The following is a 25,162-nucleotide window of genomic DNA, read 5'->3' on the forward strand; positions in this document are numbered from 1 at the left end:
ATTAACAAAAATCCCCGAAGGGTTCAAATAGTTGGCATTCAGCCCAAATATGACATTCAGCCCAAATAATGATGATAACAAATAGATTTCAGTCAAATACGCGGTAAAATCACCAATCGGGATGGACCAAGTCACAGTTCCCAATAGTGCATGACCCCACGCTCGTCATCAAACGTGTGTCTCACTTCAATATAGCACTACAATGTACAATCCGGGGTTTCAAACCCTCAGAACATCATTTACAATTATTACTCACCTCGATGGTCTAAACTCTAGCCCGCAATGCTTTTGCTCACACAAATCGATCTCCGGATGCTCCAAATCTAGAAACAATCAGCACATAATCATTAAAATGTGCTAAGGGAACGAAGCTCACTCGAAAATATCCAATTTACATCAAAATCCTGAAATTGCTCAAGCCCGGACCTCGGGTCCACGTCTCGGAATCCGATAAAATTAACATCAATGGAATCCTCATCCTCTCACGAATTCATACATATCAAGAACATCAAAATCGGACCACAAATGACCCCTCAAATCTCCACTCAATGGTCTATTAATCTCAAGCCCTAATCCCTCAATTTTCTTCCTTAATTTCCACTAATATCATGATTAAACAATGGAAAAATGATCATAAACATGAGTAATGAGGCTTAGGGAACTTGCCCAACTGATTCTCTTCGATTCTCCCTTGAATTCACTTCCCTAGCTCGCTTCCCGTCTTCAGAAATGAAGAACTTAGCAAAATTTCACGAAGGAACATCATATACTTTCTGACCCAGGTATTTCCGCACCTGCGGTCCCATTACCGCTTCTATGACTTTTCCACCGCATCTGCGGTCTTCATTAAAAATGACAAATCTCTGCATCTGCGGTTAAACACTCGCACCTGCGCTACCGCAGGTGCGCCCACGACACCAGTTCTACGGTTCCTGAAGGACTTCACATTGGCCGTATCTGCGGCTGCTTTACGCATCTGCGATCCTCACACCTGCGACCTCCCCGCAGGTGCGGTTATGATAGAACCAAAAGCTTCAACTGCAACTCAAATTCCAAATTCTTCCGTCAACCACCCGAAATCACCCCGAGGCCCCCGGGACCTCAACCAAAAGCACAAACATATCCCGATACCTTATCCAAACTTGTTCCAATCTTCAAAACTCCTCAAATAACATCAAATCAACCAAAACACATCGGATTCAAGCCAAACATTCTAAAATCTTCCGAATTCCGTTTTTTGATCAAAAACCCAACCAAACCACGTCCGAATGACCTGAAATTTTGCACACATATCCCAAATGACATAACGGAACTACAACTTCCGAAATTCCATTACGACCCCTATATCAAAATCTTACCCATCAACCGAAAAACGCTAAAATCTCAATTTCACCAATTCATGCATAAACCTTCCACAAACCTCCAAAATGCATTCTGATCACGCTCCTAAGTCCCAAATCACCTAACGGAACTAACCAAATCATAAAAATCCCGATCCGAGATCATATACTAACAAGTTAAATCTTGGTCAAACCTTTCAAATTTCAAGCTTCAATTGAGAACTGTTCTTCCAAATTCATTCCGATTACCCTGAAAACCAAAACTAATGATTTACATAAGTCATATTACATCACACGGGGTAGGTCACGCCCGAGAACTGACGAGCAAAGTGCAACTGCTCAAAACGACCGGTCGGGTCATTACATCCTCCCCACTTAAACATACATTCGTCCTCCAACGTGCCCAGAGTTTTTCCAAAAGCCAATCAATCGCTGAATAACCCTACCATGCATATACCCGGGGGTGATCCCATGTCACCCTATCTCATATAGGTCCGATAACATAATGTAACTGAAATTTCACAATTCAACCTAGCCCATAAACCTTAGAACCATATTTCCACTTTCGAAATCATTTACAAGATCAGAATCTCATATCTGTATTCAGAATAAGCCCGAACCAACTGTAATAACCCATACCTGCAACCTCGGGTGCAATTACAAGATATACCACATAACTCAAACACTAGTAGTGATAACTTCTGATCACAGCAGCTGCACACAACAATCGAATACCGATAGAAAACCTCTTATCAACTAAAGTCTCATTCCAACGCTTCCATATACTGCCAATGATAAACGAAATACGCAGTAAACCATAACCATTTCTCAGACCAACCATTCATGAAGCCACTTCTCTTTTGGTAAAGACCATAGCAAATTTCTGAGCCGAACCTCGATATTATCTTTCCAACACGCTGAAACCGAATCCAATTGTATTCATTAAAGATCCCAACGATCTCATCTAATCCAACACCACTTTGGTGACATGATACCTCAATACAGACTAAAGCCGCAACTTGCGCAATCTGTGCACCAATAAGCAATAATCCGAACATACTCAAATCATGAAAAGTGACTCAAATGAATAAGCTGTACCGCAAGCTCACCAGTACCACCACAAAGGCTAAGAACCCGTCTCACATCATAGAAACAGAACACACAAATATAGCCCGCAAGGTCATACCTCCACATAACTTCGCTGCAAAGCGCGATCCTATCCAAACACTGCTCCACATGAAACACCTCAAGTCACTTTGCTCGAGCTTGATGACCATGCACAATTGATGCCTAGAACCAAAGTAAATCATCATAACCACGGTAAAGCAAATACATAACACCACACAACCCGAAAGTACATAACCGATGCGCCACCCGCCAAACAATATCCAATACTCCTCCCGCTCGAATTCCACTGAGAGACCCCAATAATACTTCACCACATGTGCCAATAACCAACAAATCCTAACGCCTCGCAACACGGAAAGGTAACTCATAGATCTCCCCCGATTACTAATAAGCTCAATAACAATCGAATCAACACATCCATCAACAATACAATTCGGAGCCAACTAAGCCGACTCAAGTTAGAACACACATCCACATTGGCCTGCCAACGAACTCCTTATCAAGGAAATCCTGAAGCTGCTCCTCTAACTCCTTTAACTCTGCCGGTGCCATACGATATGGTTCTCGCCATCAAATCAATACCGAAATCAACAACCTTGTCTGGCGACATGCCTGGCCGCAAGAAACACATCCAAAAAGTCCCTCACCACCGGAACTGAATCAATATGAGGAGCCTCCGCACTGACATCCCTCACGAGAGCCCAAATAAGGAAGGCAATCCTTCCCAGCCCTCCGCTGGGTCTTCGAAATATGAAACCACTCTACCAAAAACATAATCCGTCAAACCTCGCCACTCAATCCGTGGCATTCCCGGTATAGCCAACAATGCCGCCTTAGCGCAATAGTCCATAATGACACAACACAGAGACAACCAGTCTGAACCCAATATCACATCCAAAATCTAACATACCAAGCAACAAAAGATTTGCTCGATCTCCAAACCCTGATAGTCACTAAACAGTGCCGATTCACGCGACCCACAACCACAACATAGTCTGAATATGAGAACTCCCCGTCTCTAAATCCATATGGCATATGAATCACCATATTCGATCCCATTTTTGCCGTCCGATTACATACCACACCTCTAATACCAAATCATTCTACGAGAGATACTATAAAATTCTTCTGTGCCGCAAAGCAAACTCGAATATCAGCAGTCGATCTAGCAAGAAAGTGCCGTAATACTACCGAAATACCATTAACTTAACCACACTGCCTTTTTCTGAAACTCATACTGTCGTCAAAATTTCCTCCAATTAGCAATACTATTTCTCAATCATCTAAAACTGTCCGCTGCCTAAGAGCTTTATGACCTTCCTTTCTGAACTGAACTATAACCTTACACATGCAATCTCAATCCTTCATAACATACTGCATATGCCATACCACCCTAGGGTAACGTGAGAACTTCATATCTCATTCCGAGCTACAAGCAACTTTGTACTCAACCAACCAAGAACTTTCCATTGAGCCCAATCTAGAAGAAAATCACTATACATCCTACGCTCCTCACGCCATCAGAAAATATACATCTTTAGCCATGGTAGAATTTGACAAGAACTCTCTGACTCCCCTCTGCACAAACAAGCCTATCAGGACTGAATCCTTCTAGCTCAACCAACCTACGCATGCCACTAAAACCCAAGAGCATTGCCGCGAAATACCTGTAGAAACTCATTACCTCGTAAACACCCAAGGAACTAATCATATCCTAACCATACTGATCTGGCCTGCTACCAAGCTGTCCCATCTATCCGAGATCCCTTCTGATTTACCTTCAAATTGATACTCTTTCTTGCTATAACATTACAATTCCTCAACCCAGACTTACCACACGCGACCCAAGCATAAAACCACACCGTCCTATGGTCCATAAGCTGCTGAATACTCTCTAGATATTCCCAACAACACCGCGTTCAAAATGCTTACCCTGAAGAGACTTCCTACGAATCCAGAGCCATTACCTTCATCTTCTAATACTAATATATAGAATTCCATAATTAATATAGAAAATACCACAAGTCTTGACATCTTCCAATGAAAACTCAGTTTCTAGACACATATACAACTTGAAGATACCCAATTGTTACATGAAAAATCTTGAACCCATTAGAACCATTCTCGAGAGTCATCCATTCTACTCAAACTGTAATTAGCCTGATCAAACGAACCGAACAACCCATGCCTCATTAGCACTCTAACACCGAAAAATGTGACATCATTCCATTACAACCAAGTAACTTCCTGCTCTATGCACCGAGCATCCTTTACCAACAATGACTCAAGACATCCCGTGATTCTCACACACCTGTGAAGCATCCTATAACCTTTGTTAAGAATTTTCCTTTACTCGAGCCATGAGACCGTCTAATTTCCACCAGCCATAACTGATTCACCCGAACGCCTCAAACTAGAACCGACATAGCACATAACCATGCAATCAACTAATCAATAGCAGGCTCCCCCACTTGGCCCGAAGCCATAGATCAAAACACACTCAATAACTCATAACACATATACTCTATTGCTGCCATAATACCATAGTGAGATTAAACTCAAATCCTTTGTGAGCTTGGGAGAACACAGATCATCAGGTACTTTAAATCTTCTGCAAATCTCACATTCACTCTCGCAACAGTTAAACTCACTCTCTTCAGCGACCCAATTTAAATTACAGCACATATCTTTCACTTGCAAATGATATCTTCTATCAGACAACATAAAGATCGCATAAACTTTCGAATACTCTGCAGGAGATAACCCACCTGCTTCGCCTTGAACTAACCTTTCCGCATACCTTCCACCGTCATAAACTTTATGCAGTCACTTAGTCTTCCTAAGTCTGAACTCATAGCGCAACATGAAATTTACTTCACTCCCAACTGGAAAACATGAAAAGATTCTTCATACGCCCACAACTCGGGGCTATACCTCGAATCAAGATGGTCAAGCACCTAATAGTTCTTCTATCCTCCAGCAGACCCTTCTCGTCGCTTCCAATTATATGGATACATCTCGCAGTACTAACATACTCATCACATAGCCATCCAGCCGTCACTACCACTAATAGGGACACTACCGAACATATAAGTTCAAAAACACTTGCTAACACAATCAACACCTCGGTGCTCAAGCTATAGGCGAAAATTCGGCCTCAAGTCCTCCAGACTAGCCCAACATCAACTTACAGAGATTACATCTCGCCCCTCAATCAGGGAATCACAAGCCATCGATGCACATCTGATACTGAGCGCTCATGCGCGCATACGAACACATGAAAAGAATTCAAAGAGTTACATTTCAAGCTGAATAAAGAACGCACGATAAGAATTCAAGAATGTGAAGTTTTTCCTAAAGGATCTGTAGTTTCTCGAGGATAAATACAGACGTCTCTGTACCGATCCGCGAGACTCTACTAAACCTTCTCATGACTCGTGAGACCTATGTAACCTAGGCTCTGATACCAACTTGTCACAACCCTAAACTCGAACCCGATCATGATGATGCCTCTCGTGAAGACAAGGCCAGACAACTAGTCCAAATTCAATTTTTAAACAGTTAAAAATTAATAAACAATCTAAGCAGGAGTAAATAAACCAAAGACTAAGCAAAATATTTTATAATGTGCGGAATACAGCCCAAACATAGCCCGATTCCGGGGTGTGACAAGTCATGAGCATCTAGTAGGGTCTAAATACAACTGAAAAGTCTGAAATGTACAAAATACGAACTAATGAAATAAAGAGGGAGAAAAGCAGTGCTGCGAACGCCGGCAACTACCTTGCTAAACTCCGATGACTCTTCCTCTAATCAGCCAATATCCGCTACCGGGTTCTGAAATACCTGAATCTGCACACAAGGTGCAGGGAGTAAAGTGAGTACTCCAACTCAGTGAGTAATAAGCATAACTAAAGTCTGAATGGTAAGAAATCACGAAAAGTGCATCAACATGTTGTATAGAAGCAGTACAAAATCAGTAAGAAAACAATGGAGCTGTAAAATCTCTTAAAAACATCTTAGCTCAGTTTAACTTATTTGAAAATGACTTTTCAACAGTTACACAAATGAATGCTAAACAATTAGTGCAGATAAGCACAAAAAATCCTCCCCTTGGGCACAAATACACAATTAAACAGGTAAATGACAGGCAAATAAGAAAGATAAGCATATAAGGTTCGCCCCTCGGGCACAGTGTCAATAATCCGCCCCTCGGGCAATATCTCAGAACAATACCAGCCTCTCGGGCAATCACATAGAACAATACCAGCCCCTCGAGCAATCATATAGAACAATATTAGCCCCTCGGGCTATATCTCACATCACAATGGGTACCCGCGCTCACTGGGGGTGTGCAGACTCCTGGAGGGGCCCCTTACGGCCCAAGCGCAATATCAAGCCATCTCGTGGCATCATCTCTAGGCTCTCGGCCTCATATCAACAAGCCACCTCGTGACGTACATATCTCAGGCCCTCAGCCTCATAATCAAAATCAGTGTATCACCGCTGCGACGTGCAGCCCGACCCAAAAGATATCCTCACAACACAGGCCCTCGACCGTACTCAGTCAAAAATCACATAAGCCACTCAGGCAAGAGTAAAACATGATGCTCAACCCAAAATATTATTTGAAATATCATTTCTAGTGTTAAAGCAAAGTAAACATGGCTGAGTTTTGAAAACAGTGGAAAATAACATGACTGAGTTCAAGTTTAAAGTCAAAACAGTGAGGAAATATCAACAAAAATCCCCGAAGGGTTTAAATAGTTGGAACTAAGCCCAAATATGGTATTCAGCCCAAATAATGATGATAGCAAATAGATTTCAGTCAAATACACGGTAAAATCGTCAATCGGGACGGACCAAGTCACAATCCCCAATAGTGCACGACCCCACGCTCGTCATCAAGCGTGTGTCTCACTTTAATATATCACTACGATGTACAATCCGGGGTTTCAAACCCTCAAAACATCATTTACAATCATTACTCACCTCGATCCGGTCCAAACTCTAGCCCGTGATGCCTTTGCTCACACAAATCGACCTTTGGATGCTCCAAATCTAGCCACAATCAGTACATAATCATTAAAATGTACTATGGGAACGAAGCTCACTCGAAAATATCCAATTTACATCAAAATCCCGAAATTGCTCAAGCCCGGCCTCCGAGCCCACATCTCGGAATCTGATAAAATTAATATCAATGGAATCCTCATCCTCTCACGAGTTCATACATATCAAAAACATCAAAATCGGATCTCAAATGACCCCTCAAATCCCCACTCAATTATCTCTTAATCTTAAGCCTTAATCCCTCAATTTTCTTCCTTAATTTCCACTAATATCATGATTAAACAATGGAAAAATGATCATAAACATGAGTAATGAAGCTTAGGGAACTTACCCAACCGATTCCCTTCAATTCTCCCTTGAATTCACTGCCCTAGCTCGCTTCCCGTCTTCAAAAATGGAGAACTAAGCAAAATTTCACGAAAGGACATTATATACTTTCTGACCCAAGTATTTTCGCACCTGTGGTCCCATTACCACTTCTGCGGTCCCATTTCTGCGACTTTTCCAACGCATCTACGATCTTCATTAAAAATGACAAATCTCCGCATCGGCGGTTAAACACTCGCACCTATGCTACCGCAGGTGCGACCACGACACCACTTCTACGGTTCCTGAAGGACTTCACATTGGCCATATCTGCGGCTGCTTTACATATATGCGATCATCGCACCTGCGGCCTCCCAACCGCAGGTGCAGTTATGATAGAACCAAAAGCTTCAGCTGCAACTCAAATTCCAAATTCTTCCGTCAACCACCCGGAATCACCCCGAGGCCCCCGGGACCTCAAACAAAAGCACAAACATATCCCAATATATTATCCAAACTTGTTCCAATCTTCAAAACTCCTCAAATAACATCAAATCAACCAAAACACATCGGATTCAAGACAAACTTTCTAAAATCTTTCGAATTCCATTTTTTGATAAAAAAACCCAACCAAACCACGTCCGAATGGCTTGAAATTTTGCACATATATCCCAAATGACATAACGGAACTACTGCAACTTCCGGAATTCCATTCTGACCTTATATCAAAATCTTACCTATCAACCAGGAAACGCTAAAATCTCAATTTCACCAATTCATGTCTAAACCTTCCACGGACCTCCAAAATGCATTCCGATCACGCTCCTAAGTCCCAAATCACCTAACGGAGCTAACCAAATCATAAAAATTCCGATTCGGGATCATATACTAACTAGTCAAATTTTGGTCAAACCTTTCAAATTTCAAGCTTCAACTGAGAACTGCTATTCCAAATTCATTCCGATTACCCTGAAAACCAAACCCAACGATTTACATAAGTCATAATACATCACATAGGGCATGTCACGCCCGAGAACTGACGATCAAAGTGCAAAAGCTCAAAATGACCAGTTGGGTCGTTACAAAAAGAGGTTCAAAATTTAAATTTGAAGTGATTTGGAGTAGCTTTGAGCAAGATTTGAGTTAAATTTTAGAAAAGACGCAAGGAAGAAGACGAAGTCAATTTTTTTGTATAATTATGTATAATCTTGTATAATAGTATATATGAGTATATAAACACATCTTATACACTATAATACACCTTTATACAAGCATCCGTAGACGAACTTCTTCCACGATTTTCAGTTGCAATTCTTGTTCAAAACCAGTCCAAATCTCCATTAAATGACTTCAAATTTTATATACAACCTCCTTATACTATTTCTAAAAAGTCTAAATAACACCCACTCCAAAATGTCTCACAAAATCAAATTCGAAATTTAAACCCACATGTTTAAGCTTGTTAAAAACTTAATTTTCACCATCCAAATGGATTTGGTTTGTTGAACTAATATTTGAGTCACAGTTACTGCATCGAAAATTAACTTAAAAGCTTGAGCAATCTTTTTTAAATATTAAATAGTAATTTCTAGAACCTATTGGAGTTGGATGTTGAGTCTTAGCATATTAGGGCAAGTTGGTTGTAAATTAAAATATGGGCTATAAAATTGAAAAGGAGGGAGCTCAGTTGTTCTTACGTGAAATTTTTCCTTTTAAAAAATTGATCTTTTTCTATACTAAAGAGCAGTTTAAATATTAATAGTATATTAAAGTAATCCAAACTGATCATTGACCACTTAAAGTAATATTTTCTTTTGAAAATTGATTATTATTGCTAAAACTTTTCGAGTTCGTTATTAATTAAGCAAAAGAAAAACTAATTTTGTCATATTACATGCATGTCAAAAATGTAAATTCTAGTTGATAAGTAAGGATAAATGAGCAATCTAGGATTGAGGAATGAAGATTATAGTTAATAGTTTTTTTAGTTTTTTCATTTTTTCAATATTAAATATTTAATAGTTAATTAATTTTTTAATTTTTAGCCCACGGGCCGGCCCAGACCCAGCCTCGGTCAAGCCTCAAGGGCCAGCGGGCTGACTTGGACTGGGGTTATAAGCCTCAGTTTTAAATGGGCTAAAAAAATTCTAGCCCAACCCTATCCAACTAGCGGACTGAGTTGGCCTGGCCTCATGAGCTAAGTCCATTTTGACGGCTCTAGTCGTATCACACAAATATGGGAGTATATTAAATATTAATATCATTACTATCTTTTTTACATCTAAATCTTATTGAAAAAAGAAACCTACGTCTTTATGAAATAATTTTGAATGTGGATGCACCAAGTGATATGCAGTGACCTTGATTAAATGATAGATTGAAGTGGTTAGTCAATGAAAATTATGCAAAGAACATGTGATACTATACTCATTATTTTGATGCATCCACATTGGGGTAATGGTTTTCTATTTATTACATGGTTAAGAAAGAAGCAACATAACTTTATAATACTGTAACCCCCACCCCATCGGTTCATTACTCAAATGATTACTCAATTATCCCAAATTATCTTTTAAAGTCATTTTTCTTTCGTTTGTAATAACAAAGTCACTGAACTATGCCTATTGCACTTAAAAGGTCACTCAACTAGATTTTCCAAATTTTGAATTGCCAAATACCTATTTTACCTTCTAAATTATAAACATTTATCTTCTTTTTATTTTTTTTAAACTTTTCAATATATTAATTTTTCTGTTTTCACTTTATATTATGGACTTACCTATAGAATAAATAAATATTATTTATAAATTAAAAAAATAAAAAGTATTTAAGCATATATAATGCTGGAATAACAAAATAATGAGCGTAGTAAAAAAAAATTAATTAGAATAATTTGTTAGTAATAATAATTTTAGTATTAACAATAAAAATTCAAAATTTATTTACACAATTCAGAATGAAAGAAAATAAAGGTTGTAAAATATATATTCCATGCACGTAATATAAAAACAATTATTTAAATAAATATTTTTATAATATACATTATATATTCTTGAAAATTATGCTCATCTATATTATTATGTTTCTATAAACTTTCCAATGGCACAAAGTTATATCACCAGAAAGCAGGGGGACTATCTATATAAGGTAAAATATGCCATGTTAAGTCGTGTATGGAATATATATAATATAATTGAGCATAATTTTCTAGAATATATAAATGTATATTATAAATATATTTTTATTTAAATAATTATTTTTATATTACGTGCATGGAATATATATTTTACAACCTTTATTTTCTTTCATTATAAATTGTATAAATAAATTTTTGAATTTTTGTTGTTAATACTAAAATTATTATTACGAACAAATTATTCTAATTATTTTTTTTACTCATTCTCCTTATTTTGTTATTCCAGCATTATAGATTCTTAAATACTTTTTTATTTTTTAAATTATAAATAATATTTATTTATTCTATAGGTAAGTCCATAATATAAATTAAAAAGGGAAAATCATAATATTAAAAAGTTAAAAAAATAAAAGAAGATAAATGTTTATAATTTAGAGAGTAAAATAGGTATTTGGCAATCCAAAATTTGAAAAATCTAATTGAGTGACGTTCTGAATGCAATAGGCATAGTTCAGTGACTTTGTTACTACGAACGAAAGAAAAGTGACTTTAGAACATAATTTGAGATAATTGAGTGACCATTTGAGTAATTGACTCCTATCTATCGTCGTAGTAGTGATCACCATCTTCACGAATTCTCGAACTTGTTAAATTATTCAAAGAATAACTTTGGTGAAATATTTTCAGTTTTTCATGATCAAATTAACTTGTCAACTATTGTTTTGATATTTTCTACCTTTATTATTACTGTAAAAGATATACTAGTATATAATTCTAAATTAATATATAAATTAAAAGTCGCTTTCTTTCAAACACTATATATCACATCTTGTGGGGCGGAGGGAATTGATGTTTTAGGCGTTAGTAAGTTGGCCCTACGGTGTCCTCTAGTGAGGGAAGTGGGATTTGGACATTTGGTTGCTACTTTTACTATTAACTTTACACTGAAATAAAATAATTGATTTAAGCAGGGATTTGCGGGATTCTTGAAGAAACCAGCATATTGAAAAATGATAGATTATCCGAACCAATAAAAAGGTGCTGAACAAATGAAAGAAAAACGGCAACAATCTTTAAGTATCAAATACAACAATGTTTGAATCATGCTGCAAGGATGCAAGTAATATTTTATAAGTTAAAAAATCAAGCAAATGGTAGAAGGACCTGTCGAATATGTTGCTTAATTAATTTTAAGAGAATGGAAGAAGTGAGTGACGTAAATTAAATCCAGGTATATTGAAAATGAAGCAGGATATATAGAAGGTATTTGAGCAGAGTAAAGAGACGCAGAGACGGACTCAAGATTTGAGCACGACGGGGCACCATTGTATGCACTTTTTTCGATTAATATATATATATATATATATATATATATATATATATATATATATATATATATATATATAGAGAGAGAGAGAGAGAGAGAGAGAGAGAGAGAGAGAGAGAGAGAGAGAGAGAGAGAGAGAGAGAGAGGTAAAATGAAGAAAAGAACTCACCTTATATATAAACCTCAAAATATCTCGAAGCTTCTGCCTAGAGTCCGGAAATCTTCAGATTTTTGAACAGTTTCGGGACAAATGGAGGGCGTGGATTGATTCACATCTATCCACGGCTCCCATTCGTCCAACAATTGTCCTTTAGAATTCGAAATCATGCAATTTTGAAAGAATATCGTACTCCTCTAACAAATCTGCTGAGGATAAGGTGACGTGGAGGGGGGACCAATGAATGAACTCGCTCAAAACTCAAACGAGTTGAGGCAAGTTGAGGCGAAGAAGAAGAACAGTAGGGGAGAGCGCCGTCTCTGATTTTCTAGGGTTAGGGTTCAAATAGGGGAAAGAATTATAAGGAGGCTTTTATATTTAAGAAGGAAACAGGTCGAACCGGCGGGTTGGTTCATTTTTGCTGGACTGAACCCGGTTTAATTGGACTGAGGTGGTAAGGGAGGAGGATTCTTTGGGCCGGAGAGTGTGAATATTTAAGGGGAAGAATTTAGGCCAAAATTGGGGTGTTTAAAATGGCCCAAAACCAAATGAAACTCTTGTCTTCAATTAATTTCTTTTATTCCTTTCTTTTCTCTTTCTTCTTTTTTTTAATAGAAATCCTAAAATTAGAAAAAAATCCTAAATTATATAAAAAATATAAAATCAATCTAATTAACTAATTATAAAATTGTAAACATTACTCAAATCTATATTAAAAGTGTAAAATCAATGAACTAAAAATTAAAGGCAAAAATGTGAAAATGAACTATTTTTTGTGATTTTCAAATTTTATAAAACAAGTAATTACATATTAACTCTAAAAAGTGTAAAAATAAATTCTAAATACAGTGCATGTTATTTTGGTATTTCTATAATTTAAATAAAAATTAAACAAGCAACAAAAATGTAAACAATTAATAAAAATCTACAAAATTCCTAAAAATGGCGAATAATCAATAAGAAAATCTATTTTCTTAGATTTTGTAGGAATATTTCATGTATCGAAAAAATCACTTGCTCACAACTGTTCCTCTTTGCTCGGAGACACGAAGGATTTTCGGGCAAAGATAAAATGAGCAATTACGAGGGATTCTTGCCCGTTTGAAACTCCATGAAAAGCATTTTTGAAAGAGCCTGACTGAACCTTGCTTCAGAGGTTGCCTACATATCCTTGGCTATCCTTCTAGAAGTTTTGATAGCTGGGACTACCGAGAAACTGTGATTTCACTGCTGTTGCTGCTGTTCCTGCTTGCTGAACTCCTTATTACAGCAAAAAAATGGAAAAAATAAAAAGCTAAACTAACTAAACCTATCAACTACGAGTTACAAGATTCCTATCTATCAATCTCGTGAAGCTTGATCTTGAGTCTTGGGAAGGTCTTGCTGCAGGCTCCGATCCGAATCTTGATGTTTGTTAGTTGTAGGTGTTGGTTCTTTCTTCAGCTTTGGATCAAGGCGGTACATGCGAGGTTGTGACTTCAATCAAATTTTGAGCAGTCCGCGTCGTTCTCCACTTTAGCACTTTGAGTTCACTTCTTTTGTTCCTTTTCTTCTTTTCTTTGTTTTAGATTGAGATTCATTTTTGGTAATCTCGAATCCTGTGTCTCGAGGTCAAACCTGCTCAGACACCAAAACAAACAAACGAACGAAATTTTACTGCCCCCGTTTTCACTAGGAAAATTTCGTAAGTTATTTTCAACAAAAAAGCTAAACTATTTCTTCATTGAAAGCAATAAAAATCAGGATTGTGTATCCTTGGGAGTAGGGAGTAAAGCACTAAATTGGGAAGATTTCCAGGTTATGCTGGAAAGATGATCGGGTTATGCCGGAAAAGAAAAAGAGTCCTCGGGTTATGCCTGGGAAGTCATCGGGTTATGACGGAAGAAAAGAAAAAGGTTCTCGGGTTATGTGGGGAGAAAAGAAAAAAGGTCCTCGGGTTTTGCCGGGGTGGTCCACGGGTTATGCCGGGAGAATAAGAAAAAGGTCCTTGGGTTATTCTAGGGAAGTCCACGGGTTATGCCGGGATAAAAGAAAAAGGTCCTTGGGTTATGCTAGGGAGGTCCATGGGTTATGCCGGGAGAAGAAGAAAAAGGTACTTGGGTTATGCCAGGGAGGTACACGGGTTATGCCGGGATAAAAGTAAAAGGTCATTGGGTTATGCCAGGGAGAAAAGAAAAAAGGTCCTTAGGTTATGCCAGGGAGGTCCTTGGGTTATTCCAGGGAGGTCCACGGGTTATGCCGGGATAAAAGAAAAAGGTCCTTGGGTTATTCTAGGGAGAAAAGGAAAAAGGTCCTTGGGTTATGTCAGGGAGATCCACGGGTTATGTCGGGATAAAAGAAAAAAGGTCCTTGGGTTATGCCAGGGAGGTCCACGGGTTATGCCGGGATAAAAGAAAAAAGGTCCTTGGGTTATGCTAGGGAAGTCCACGGGTTATGTCGGGATAAAAGAAAAAGGTCCTTGGGTTTTGCCAGGGAGTAAGGAAAAGATCCTCGGGTTATACCGGGGAAGTCTCCTTTTTTTTAAATTTAAATACATGAGTAAAAATGCATAAAAGAATTTGGAGGAGACTTCCCTTTTGGATTGATTATTGTTGCAAAGCTGTTTTTAGCTCTTGCGCATTTCCTTATGGTTGCACTTGCTTCTTGCATGGTTGCTTTAGCTTGCACCGTTTTCTATTTTCAAACAAAGAATAGTTGTTAGTTTGAAACGGTGGTTGGTTTGTGGCCTTGACAGTTTTGATCGCTAGATCTCGACCCAACTTTTGGTGAGAACCTCTGCTGCTTGCTGGCCTTTCTGAAGATTGATCTCTTTCCTAAATCGATGGACTCAACTTTTCAAAAATTTATCGTGACGCCTCGCCCGTATTGGGCTTTGGTCCTTTCACTTTATTCTGCTTCTAGGGGATTTTGACTTGGCTTTCTTTCATTTTCAATAACTTTGGGTTTTAGAGCATCAACCATCATGGCCAGTTAGGGTCGACTTGATGCACTCGCTGAAGCTGGGTAATTTCTTTGGATTTGGGCTTTATTAAGTAGAACCCCGTAAAACCAATCTTGCCACCTTTTCTTTGTATTAGTTTCGGAAACAGAGTTAGACCGAAAGGGATTCAAGGAAAAGTAAAGGACAAGAAATTAATTTTAAAGGGAAGTGTCCCTTTCGGGGAGGAAAGAAGGACTTATCTGAGATGCATACGGACTTCAATAGGCATGACATGCTTCTTGGACTGGACGCCCGATCTGCACAACCATTCAACTTCTAATAAACTCATTGCCACCCATGTTTTGAAACCAAGAAACCTTGCCAGGACACTTTCAATACTAATAGTGATGAGGGATTTTCCTTTTCGATCAACGGCGCCCTTTGCGGGTTTTCGCCAATCGACCTCTCTCATTTCTCTTCACACTGTCGCCTTATAGTGCTCTCTGCGAGTTTTCACTAACAAGACTCTCTCATTTTCGATTTCTCTTCTCACCATCGCCTTATGGTGCCCATAGGTTTTCACCAATAAGACTCTCTCATTTTATTTCTCTCATCTTGATTGCATCGGATCCAAACAACTACATTCTTCGATTTGAAAAAACTTTTACCGATTGATCGGAAGGACTTGAACCAAGTTTGGGCAAAAAGAACTTGGATTGAATTGCAACTTTGGAACTGTTCAGGCGGGATTATCGCCGAATCATTATAATATCTGCCCTAGTTTCACTTTTGGGGGAAACTGGATTTTTATTTTGGTGTGACTAAACCCCAGAGAGAGGCTGCCTACGTATCCTTTCGGAATCAAGTCGAACGTAGTTCAGGGAACCTTTTTTTTTAGAAATGTCTTCGAGTTCCAAAGAGGGTAATGAAAGAAAGGTAACCGACTTAAAAGGTTAGCAAAGGATTGGAGTGTTTGGGGTAGCGAGAATGAAAGACTTCGTCATCCCAATCGGATAATGTTTTAGCTGCAGTAGGGTTAGACATAATACCTTTTGACTGCGTCTGCATTTACAGCTGCTTCGGGTTCATTTCCTTCATCTCCTAGGTATAACGCCCCTCTTGGCAATATCTTTCTGATGATGTATGGGACTTTCCAATTAGGAGAGAATTTTCCTTTTGCTTCCTGGTAATGGGGGAGAATACGCCTTAAAACGAGTTGCCCCACTTCAAAATTTCCAGGCCGCACTTTCTTATTGTAGGCACGGGCCATTCTTTGTTGGTACAACTGGTCGTGGCAGACTGCGGCCATTCGCTTTTCATCGATCAGGGTTAACTATTCCAGACGGGTTTGACCCACTTACTGTCTTCAATTTCAGCTTCAACAATGATCCGGAGAGAAGGTATTTCAACTTCCGTGGGTATTACGGCTTCAGTGCCATAAACCAAAAGGTACGAGGTTGCTCCGACTGACGTGTGCATAGTAGTAAGATACCCCAACAATGCAAAAGGCAACTTTTCATGCCACTGTCTGGTACTTTGAATCATCTTTCTCAAAATCTTTTTGATGTTCTTGTTTGCTGCTTCGACGACACCATTGGCTTTAGGCCGATAAGGAGTAGAGTTCCGATGCGTTATCTTGAACTGTTCGCATATCTCCCCCATCAAATGACTATTCAAGTTTGTAGCATTGTCTATGATAATAGTTGCAGGAATGCCAAAACAACAGATAAGATTGGAGTGCAAAAAATCTACCACAGCTTTCTTGGTGACGGATTTTAACCCATTTAGTAAAATAGTCGATGGCAACCAGTATGAATCTGTGCCCATTTGACGCTTTTGGCTCGATTGGCCCAATGACATCCATGACACAGGGAACAAATGGCCAAGGCGCTGACATGAGATGCAGTTCTGTGGGACGTGCATGAATCAAACCACTGTGCACCTGACACTGATGACACTTCCGAACAAAACTGAAGCAGTCTCTTTCCATAGTCATCCAGTAGTAGCCTGCTCGGAGGATTTTCTTTGACAAAACATACCCATTCATGTGGGGTCCACACACTCCTGCGTGCACTTCATACATGATTCTTCTAGCCTCTTCGGAATCAACACATCTTAACAAGTTGAGATCCGGAGTCCTTTTGTACAAGACATAACCGTTCAAGAAGAAACCACTTGCATGTTGTCTAATGGTTCTCTTTTGGTCTCCACTGGCTTGCTCGGGGTATTCTTTGGTTTTCAAAAATCTTTTGATGTCATGATACCATGGCTGAACATTTGGCTCTTCCTCAACCGTATTACAGTAGTCGTGCCTTTCCCTGATTTGGATTTCCAAAGGATCAATGTGGGCATTGCCTGGGTATGGCAGCATTGAGGCCAAAGTGGCAAGTGCATCAGCTAGTTCATTGTGGCAACGAGGGATGTACCTAAACTCTATCGACTTGAATCGTTTGCCAAGTTCTTCCACATGTTGCCTATAAGTAATAAGCTTGATATCTTGGGTTTCCCATTCTCATTGAGCTTGTCGGATAATCAAATCTGAGTCTCCCATGAATAACAGTTCTTCTACATCTTGGTCGATTGTCATGTTTATACCCATAATGCAAGCTTCATACTCGGCAGTGTTGTTTGTGCAGAAAAACTGAAGCCTGGCGGTGGCTGGATAATGTTGACCAGTAGGTGAGATCAAGATTGCCCCAATCCCAACACCTTTTGCGTTTACCGCTCTATCAATGAACATTTTCCAAGCATTGGTGTCCTCGGATATTGCCTCAACTGAATTTACCTCTTCATCAGGGAAGTAGGTGTTCAAAGGTTGGTATTCATCATCAACTGGGTTTTCAGCCAAGTGATCTGCTAATGCCTGGGATTTCATTGCCGTGTGAGTGACGTAGACTATGTCAAATTCAGTGAGCAAGATCTTCCACTTTGCTAACCTCCCAGTGGTCATTGGTTTCTAGAATATGTACTTTAAAGGGTGCAATTTGGTAATGCGGTAGGTGGTGTAGGCCAGCAAGTAATGCCTCAGCTTCTGAGCAACCCAAGTTAAAGCACATCAAGTTCTTTCCAACAAGGTATATTTGCCCTCGTAGCTTGTGAATTTTTTGCTCAAATTGTAGATTGCCTGTTCCTTCCTCCCGGTCACGTCATGTTGTCCGAGGACACATCCAAAAGAATTCTCCAAGTCTGTCAGATATAAGAAAAGTGGCCTTCCCGGTTCAGGCGGGACCAATACTAGCGGGTTTGACAAGTATTCTTTGATTTTATTAAAAGCTTCTTCGCGCTCACCTGTCCATTTAATTGCTGCATATTTCTTTAACAGCTTGAAAATGGGTTCACATGTAGATGTCAACTGGGAAATGAATCGGCTGATGTAGTTCAATCTTCCGAGCAAACACATAACATCTTTCTTGGTTCTTGGAGGAGGAAAATCTCAAATGGATTTTATCTTGGTTGGGTCTAACTCAATGCCCTCCAACTAACTATGAATACCAAAAATTTGCCAGATGGAACCCCGAATGCACATTTCGCTGGATTTAGCTTCAGATAATATTTACGTAGCCGCTCGAAGAATTTTCTCAAATCTCGCACATGGTCATCCTTAGTTTTGGACTTGATTATCACGTCGTCCACATACACTTCTATCTCTTGGTTCATCATATCATGGAAAATGGTGGTCATGGCTCTCATGTAGGTTGCCCTGGCATTCTTCAGACCAGAAGGCATGACCCTGTAGTAATAGGTTCCCCAAGGTGTCGTAAATGTTGTCTTCTCTGCATCTTCCTCGTCCATTAAGACTTGATGATACCCAACATAACAATCCACAAAAGATTGTATCTCATGTTTGGCACAGTTGTCAACGAGGATGTGGATGCTTGGTAAAGGGAAATTGTCCTTAGGACTTGCTTTGTTCAGATCTCTGTAATCCACACACACTCGGGTTTTCCCATCTTTCTTTGGAACTGAAACTACATTGGCTAACCAAGTGGTGTATCGAACCACTCGGATCACCCCTGATTTCAACTGTTTTGTGACCTCTTCTTTGATCTTGTCACTGATATCAGTTTTAAATTTTCTTTGCTTTTGTTGAATAGGGGGATAATTCGGGTAAATTGGCAACTTATGAACCACCAAATCAACACTCAGTCCGGGCATGTCAACATATGACCAAGCAAACACATCTTTGAACTCAAACAAAAGTTGGACCAAAGCACCTCTAGTTCTTTCATCTGTGTGAATGCTTATCATGGTCTCTTGGACCTCTTCTAAACTACCCAAGTTTACCAGCTCAGTATCATGTAAGTTCAGCTTAGGTTTATTCTCAAATTGCTCCAATTCTCAATTTATTTCCCTAAAAGCCTCTTCTTCATCATAGTCTGGTTCTTGGTTCATTATTTCATAGTTAGACATCATGTTTGTATCTGGGCATGAAGTCCACAAGCATGTCATGTTATTTAAAGCCGCATTAGAACTAAAATAAGAAAATAAAGAGAAAAATAACAAAAATCAGAAGAATAAAAAAGATGAATGATAAAATATTGATTTCATTTCATTAAATTTGAAGATAACAGGGTTTACATTGGAAATTAAAAGACGAGAAACTAAAGAAAACATCCAAGTTACACCCTGGAATAACTCGTGATGCAGAAAAAGTGGTAGGACAGGTCTACCGGGACTCCCGCTTGATTGGGAATGGAGTAGCCTTCCAATTCTGTAGTTTGGCATTAGGTCCCATATATAGAACCTCAGTGGTGCTTGAGCCTTCCCCTGGTTGGACCATGTGGGTTTCATACAGTATCTTCCTCATGGCCCCATAGATTTCTTTGATTTCTTCAGCCGTAAATGTCTCATCTTCCTCTTCCTCATTGTATTTTGGCTTGACAAATGTTCTGTACAGATGCGGCACCGGCTTAGGCAAGACCCAACCATCATTCTTTCTATCATCTGCCCATTTTACATCAGTTGGAGTGGGTCAGAAGCCTACCCCAAAGAACTTTTCACTGGCGGTCAGGGTGATAGGTTCATCTATTCCTTTCAATGATCTCCCTAGCCCCTTCCCAAGTTTGTAGCCATGCCTGCTAATTTCTTTGGCCACCATGATTAATGCATTAGAAAGGAAGGGTTGGGGGCAAGGGTTTTCTTCTTCGTATTGGTTCGCGACCACAATTTCAAAGTCTTGATAGACTATGTACTCACTCCCCTCTCTTGCTTCAAGACACAGGACTAATGGATCCCGATAAATTGATTGCTCATCTTCCCCGTGAACCACAATCTCTTGGTCCTCATGTTCAAACTTCACCATCTAGTGGAGAGTAGATGGCACAGCCCCCACTGCGTGAATCCATGGCCTTCCCAATAGAAAATTGTAGGAAGTGTCCATGTCCAAAACTTGGAAGGTCACTTCGAAGTCTACCGGGCTGATAGTTAGAATCAGATCAATTTTGCCTATTGTATCCCTTTTTATGCCGTTAAAGGCACGTACACACACGTTGTTAGGTCTGATTCTCTCAGTACTGATTTCCATACGCTGCAGAGTTGAGAGTGGGCAAATGTCTACCCCAGACCCGCCATCTAGCATGACCCTTTTACGTAGTACCCTTCGCATTTCACAGTCAGGTGAAGGGCTTTGTTGTGTGCGGCCCCCTCCGGGGGCATATCATTCTTGCTGAAGCAGATTTGGTTGATTGCAAAAAACCTCTCTGCCATTCTTTCCAATTGTTCTACTGTGGTTTCAACGGGTACATATGCTTTGTTGAGGGTTGTGATCAATACCTTTTGATGTTCAGTGGAGTTCATCAACAAAGATAACAGAGAGACTTGAGTGGGAGACTTTCAAAGCTGGTCGATTATCTCGTAATCTGCCATTTTTATTTTCTGAAAGAAAGCCTCTGCTTCCTCAGCACTCACCAGCTTCTTAGGTGGGAAACGCTTTTTCATGGTGTTATTCACGTCTTCCAAATTGAAGTACTTCTCGGCCAGGCTATTTTCCTAAACTTCTACCAATATCTCTTTGCCTTTGTAAGTCACTACCGAATTGTTATAGTTCTATGGCATAGTGGCGGGATCTGTTATGGGCCTTTGTGGCACGCGACCAATAACCACAGGCTCACTCAGCCTTGGTGGAATTATTGGCCCCCGCATCACGTAGGTCCCCTTGGGCACATACATTTGAGCTCCCTTGTTTAACTCAAACCTTCTAGGAGGACTCAACGTCATCTGTTCTTTCTTGTGGCCTCGAGGGATATAGAGAACGACATCTTTGGAGGGCGCTGCCCCAGTTTCAACTTCTACTTTCTTTTCCATATTTTGAGGGGTGGCCTTACTCTTTTTCTCCCCTTATCTTGTTTCGTGACAACTCTTAGCTCCTTTCCCACAGTCAAGAGGAGCATGAGCAACATCTTCAGATTGTACTTAAGACTTTGAGAGACAGTCATTTATATGCCAAGTTTTCAAAGTGCAAGCTTTGGTTGGACCCGGTCGCCTTCTTGGGGCACGTCATATCGGCTGCGGGCATTCAGGCGGATCCTAAGAAGATTGGAGGCAGTTTAGAACTTGCCTAGACCCACTTCAGCTATAGAGATCCGGAGTTTCTTGGGTTGGGTTTTTACCGTTGGTTTGTGGAGGGTTTTTCATCCACAACAGCCCTATTAGCTAGGTTGACCCAGAAGGGTGCCCTGTTCAGATGGTCGAATGAGTGTGAGGCGATCTTTCAGAAGCTCAAGAGTGCTTTTACTATGAAGCCAGTGTTGGTGTTACCCACAGGTTCAACAACTTACATGGTATATTGTGATGCATCTTGTATTAGGCTCGGTGCAGTATTGATGCAGGATGGCAAGGTGATTGCATATGCGTCGCGGCAGTTGATGGTTCATGAGTAGAAGTATCATGTTCATGACTTAGAGTTGACAGCCATTATTCACGCCCTGAAGATTTGGAGGCAATCTGTTTACAGCGTGTCGTGCGAGGTTTTCATGGATCATCATAGTCTACAGTATTTGTTCAAACAAAAGGATCTCATTTTGAGGCAGATGGGGTGGTTGGAGCTGTTGAAAGACTATGATATCACCATCTTATATCATCTCGGGAAGGCCAATGTGGTGGGTGATGCCTTGAGTATAAAGGCAGTGAGTATGGGCATCCTTACGTACATTCCAGTCGGTGAGAGATCACTTGCATCAGATGTTTAGGATTTGTCCAATCAGCTCATGAGGTTGGATGTTTCAGATCCCAGTTGTGTTTTGGCCTATACGGTCACTAGTTATTCTTTTTTTTGAGCACATCAGAGAATGGCAATATGATGACCCTCATTTGCTTGTCCTTAGGGTCACAGTGCAGTACAGTAGTGCCAAACAGGTTACTGTTGGAGATGATGGAGTTTTGATGATGCAAGTTCATATTTGTGTGCCCAATGTAGATGGGCTTCATGAGTTGATTCTTGAGGAGGCCTACAATTCCCAATATTCTATTCACCCGGGTGCCGCCAAGATGTATCAAGACTTGCGGCAACATTATTGGTGGAGAAGGATAAAGAAGGATATAGTTGTTTATGTAGCTTGGTGTCTTAATTGCCAGCAAGTAAAGTATGAGCATTAGAAACCTAGTGGTTTGCTTCAAAAATTAGAGATTCCTGAGTGAAAGTGGGAGCGTATCACTATGGATTTTGTTGTTGATCTCCCATAGTCTTATAGGAAGTTCGACGGGGTATGTGATACTGTGTATAGGTTGACCAAGTCAGCGCATTTAATTTCATGGCAGTTACCTATTCTGTAGAGAGGTTGGTTGGGATCTACATTCGCGAGATCGTCCGTCTTTACGGTGTGCCCGTGTCTTTTATTTTTTATCGAGCTATGTTCACCTCGCATTTTTGGAGGACCGTACAATGTGAGTTAAGCACGCAGGTTGAGTTGAGTACAATATTCCAACCTTAGATCGATGGACGGTTTGAGCGCACTATTCAAATATTAGAGGATATGCTCCGCGCTTATGTTATAGATTTTGGGGTTCTTGGGATCAATTCTTGCCACTTACGGGGTTTCCTACAACCACAACTACCAGTAGAGCATTCATATGGCTCCCTATGAGGCATTATGTGGGAGACGGTGCCGTTCTCCAATTGGATGGTTCGGGCCAGGAGAGGCTCGGTTGTTTGGTATAGATTTGGTATAGGATATCTTGGATAAGGTCAAGATTATTCAGGATCGACTTCTTACAGCTTAGTCTAGGCACAAGAGTTATGCCGACTGTTTGGTTCGTGATGTTGCATTCATGGTCAGAGAGAGGGTATTGCTCCGGGTTTCACCCATGGAGGGTGTGATGAGGTTCGGGAAGAAGGGAAAGTTGAGCCCTAGGTATATCAGACCTTTTGAGATTATTGAGATAGTGTGAAAAGTGGTTTACATGCTCACATTTCCACCTAGCTTATCAGCATCCCATATGGTGTTCTATGTGACTATGCTCTGGAAGTATCACGGTGATCCGTCCCATGTGTTAGATTTCAGCTCATTCCAGTTGGATAAGGATTTGACATATAAGAAGGAGCCGATGGCTATTTAGACCGACATGTTTGTTAGTTGAGTTTAAAGAGTTATCCTTCAGTTCTAGTGTAGTGGAGAGGTCAGTCGATCAAGGCAACTACTTGGGAGTTCGAGTTGGACATGCGGAGTAGATATCCACACCTTTTAACTAGTCCAAGTACTTTTCTATGTCCGTTCGAGGACGAACGGTTATTTTAGAGGTGGAGAATATGATGACCCGATAGGTCATCTAAAGTTTTAAACCTTAATTATGTGTTTCGAAACCTCAAATATCTTATTTTAGCCTTCCTCAATTTGCATGCGCAGTCTGTGTCTTTTTTCCGGAAGGCTTTTATGTTAAAAATTGATAAAATGTGAAATTATGCCTTAAAAATCCATTTAAGATGACTTTGGTCAATGTTTTGAGCAAACAGACCCAGATTTGTATTTTGATGGGCCCCTTGGGTCCGTATCATTATTTGGGACCTGGGCGTATGCCCAAAATCGAATTCGGAGGTCCCTAACTCGAGTTATCGCTTTTTGTCAAAATTTAAAGTTTAAAGAGTTTAAAAATCTGATGGTTTGACTTTATTGCTATGGGCTCGAATTTTTGGTTTTGGATCTTGGTATATATAGTGATTACTATATTTATGACTTGTCTGCAAAATTTAGTTAAAAACAGAGTTGGTTTGTCGTGATTCGGACGTCCGGTTGTTGAAATAGAAGTTCTTAAGTTTCATTTTATTTGGTGTTCGATTTGTAGTTCTAGGTGTTATTTTGGTATTTTTATCGCACAACCGAATTTGTATGATTTTTTTGGACTTGTACATATTTGGTTCGGAGCCCCGAGGGCTCGATGAGTTTCGGATAGGTTATGGAAGGTTTTTGGACTTAGAATCATAGCTGATGCATGGTGTTTTTGGTGTCTGTTATAGATCTCGCATTTGCGAGATATGTCTCACATTTGCGAGCCTGGGCATGGCCGGGGGTTCCTCGCATTTGCGATGTAAAGTCCGCATTTGCAAACTTGCCATTTCTGCTTTTGCGAAGGCATAGTCACATTTGCAACTCAGCATGTTGTTGATGATCTTCGCATTTGCGAAGAACATGTCTGCATTTGCGAGGGCATCAAGGTTCACATTTACGACCCATTTATCGCATTTGTGATTTGCGACCTCTTTCTTGCAATTGCGAACAAGATATCGCAATTGCGATCTGCAGCTGGGTAAAAATTGAGTTAGATGGGATTTTTCTCATTCTTT

Source organism: Nicotiana tabacum, chromosome 10 (assembly GCF_000715075.1).
Source record: "Nicotiana tabacum cultivar K326 chromosome 10, ASM71507v2, whole genome shotgun sequence".
NCBI classification, from domain to species: Eukaryota; Viridiplantae; Streptophyta; class Magnoliopsida; order Solanales; family Solanaceae; genus Nicotiana; species Nicotiana tabacum.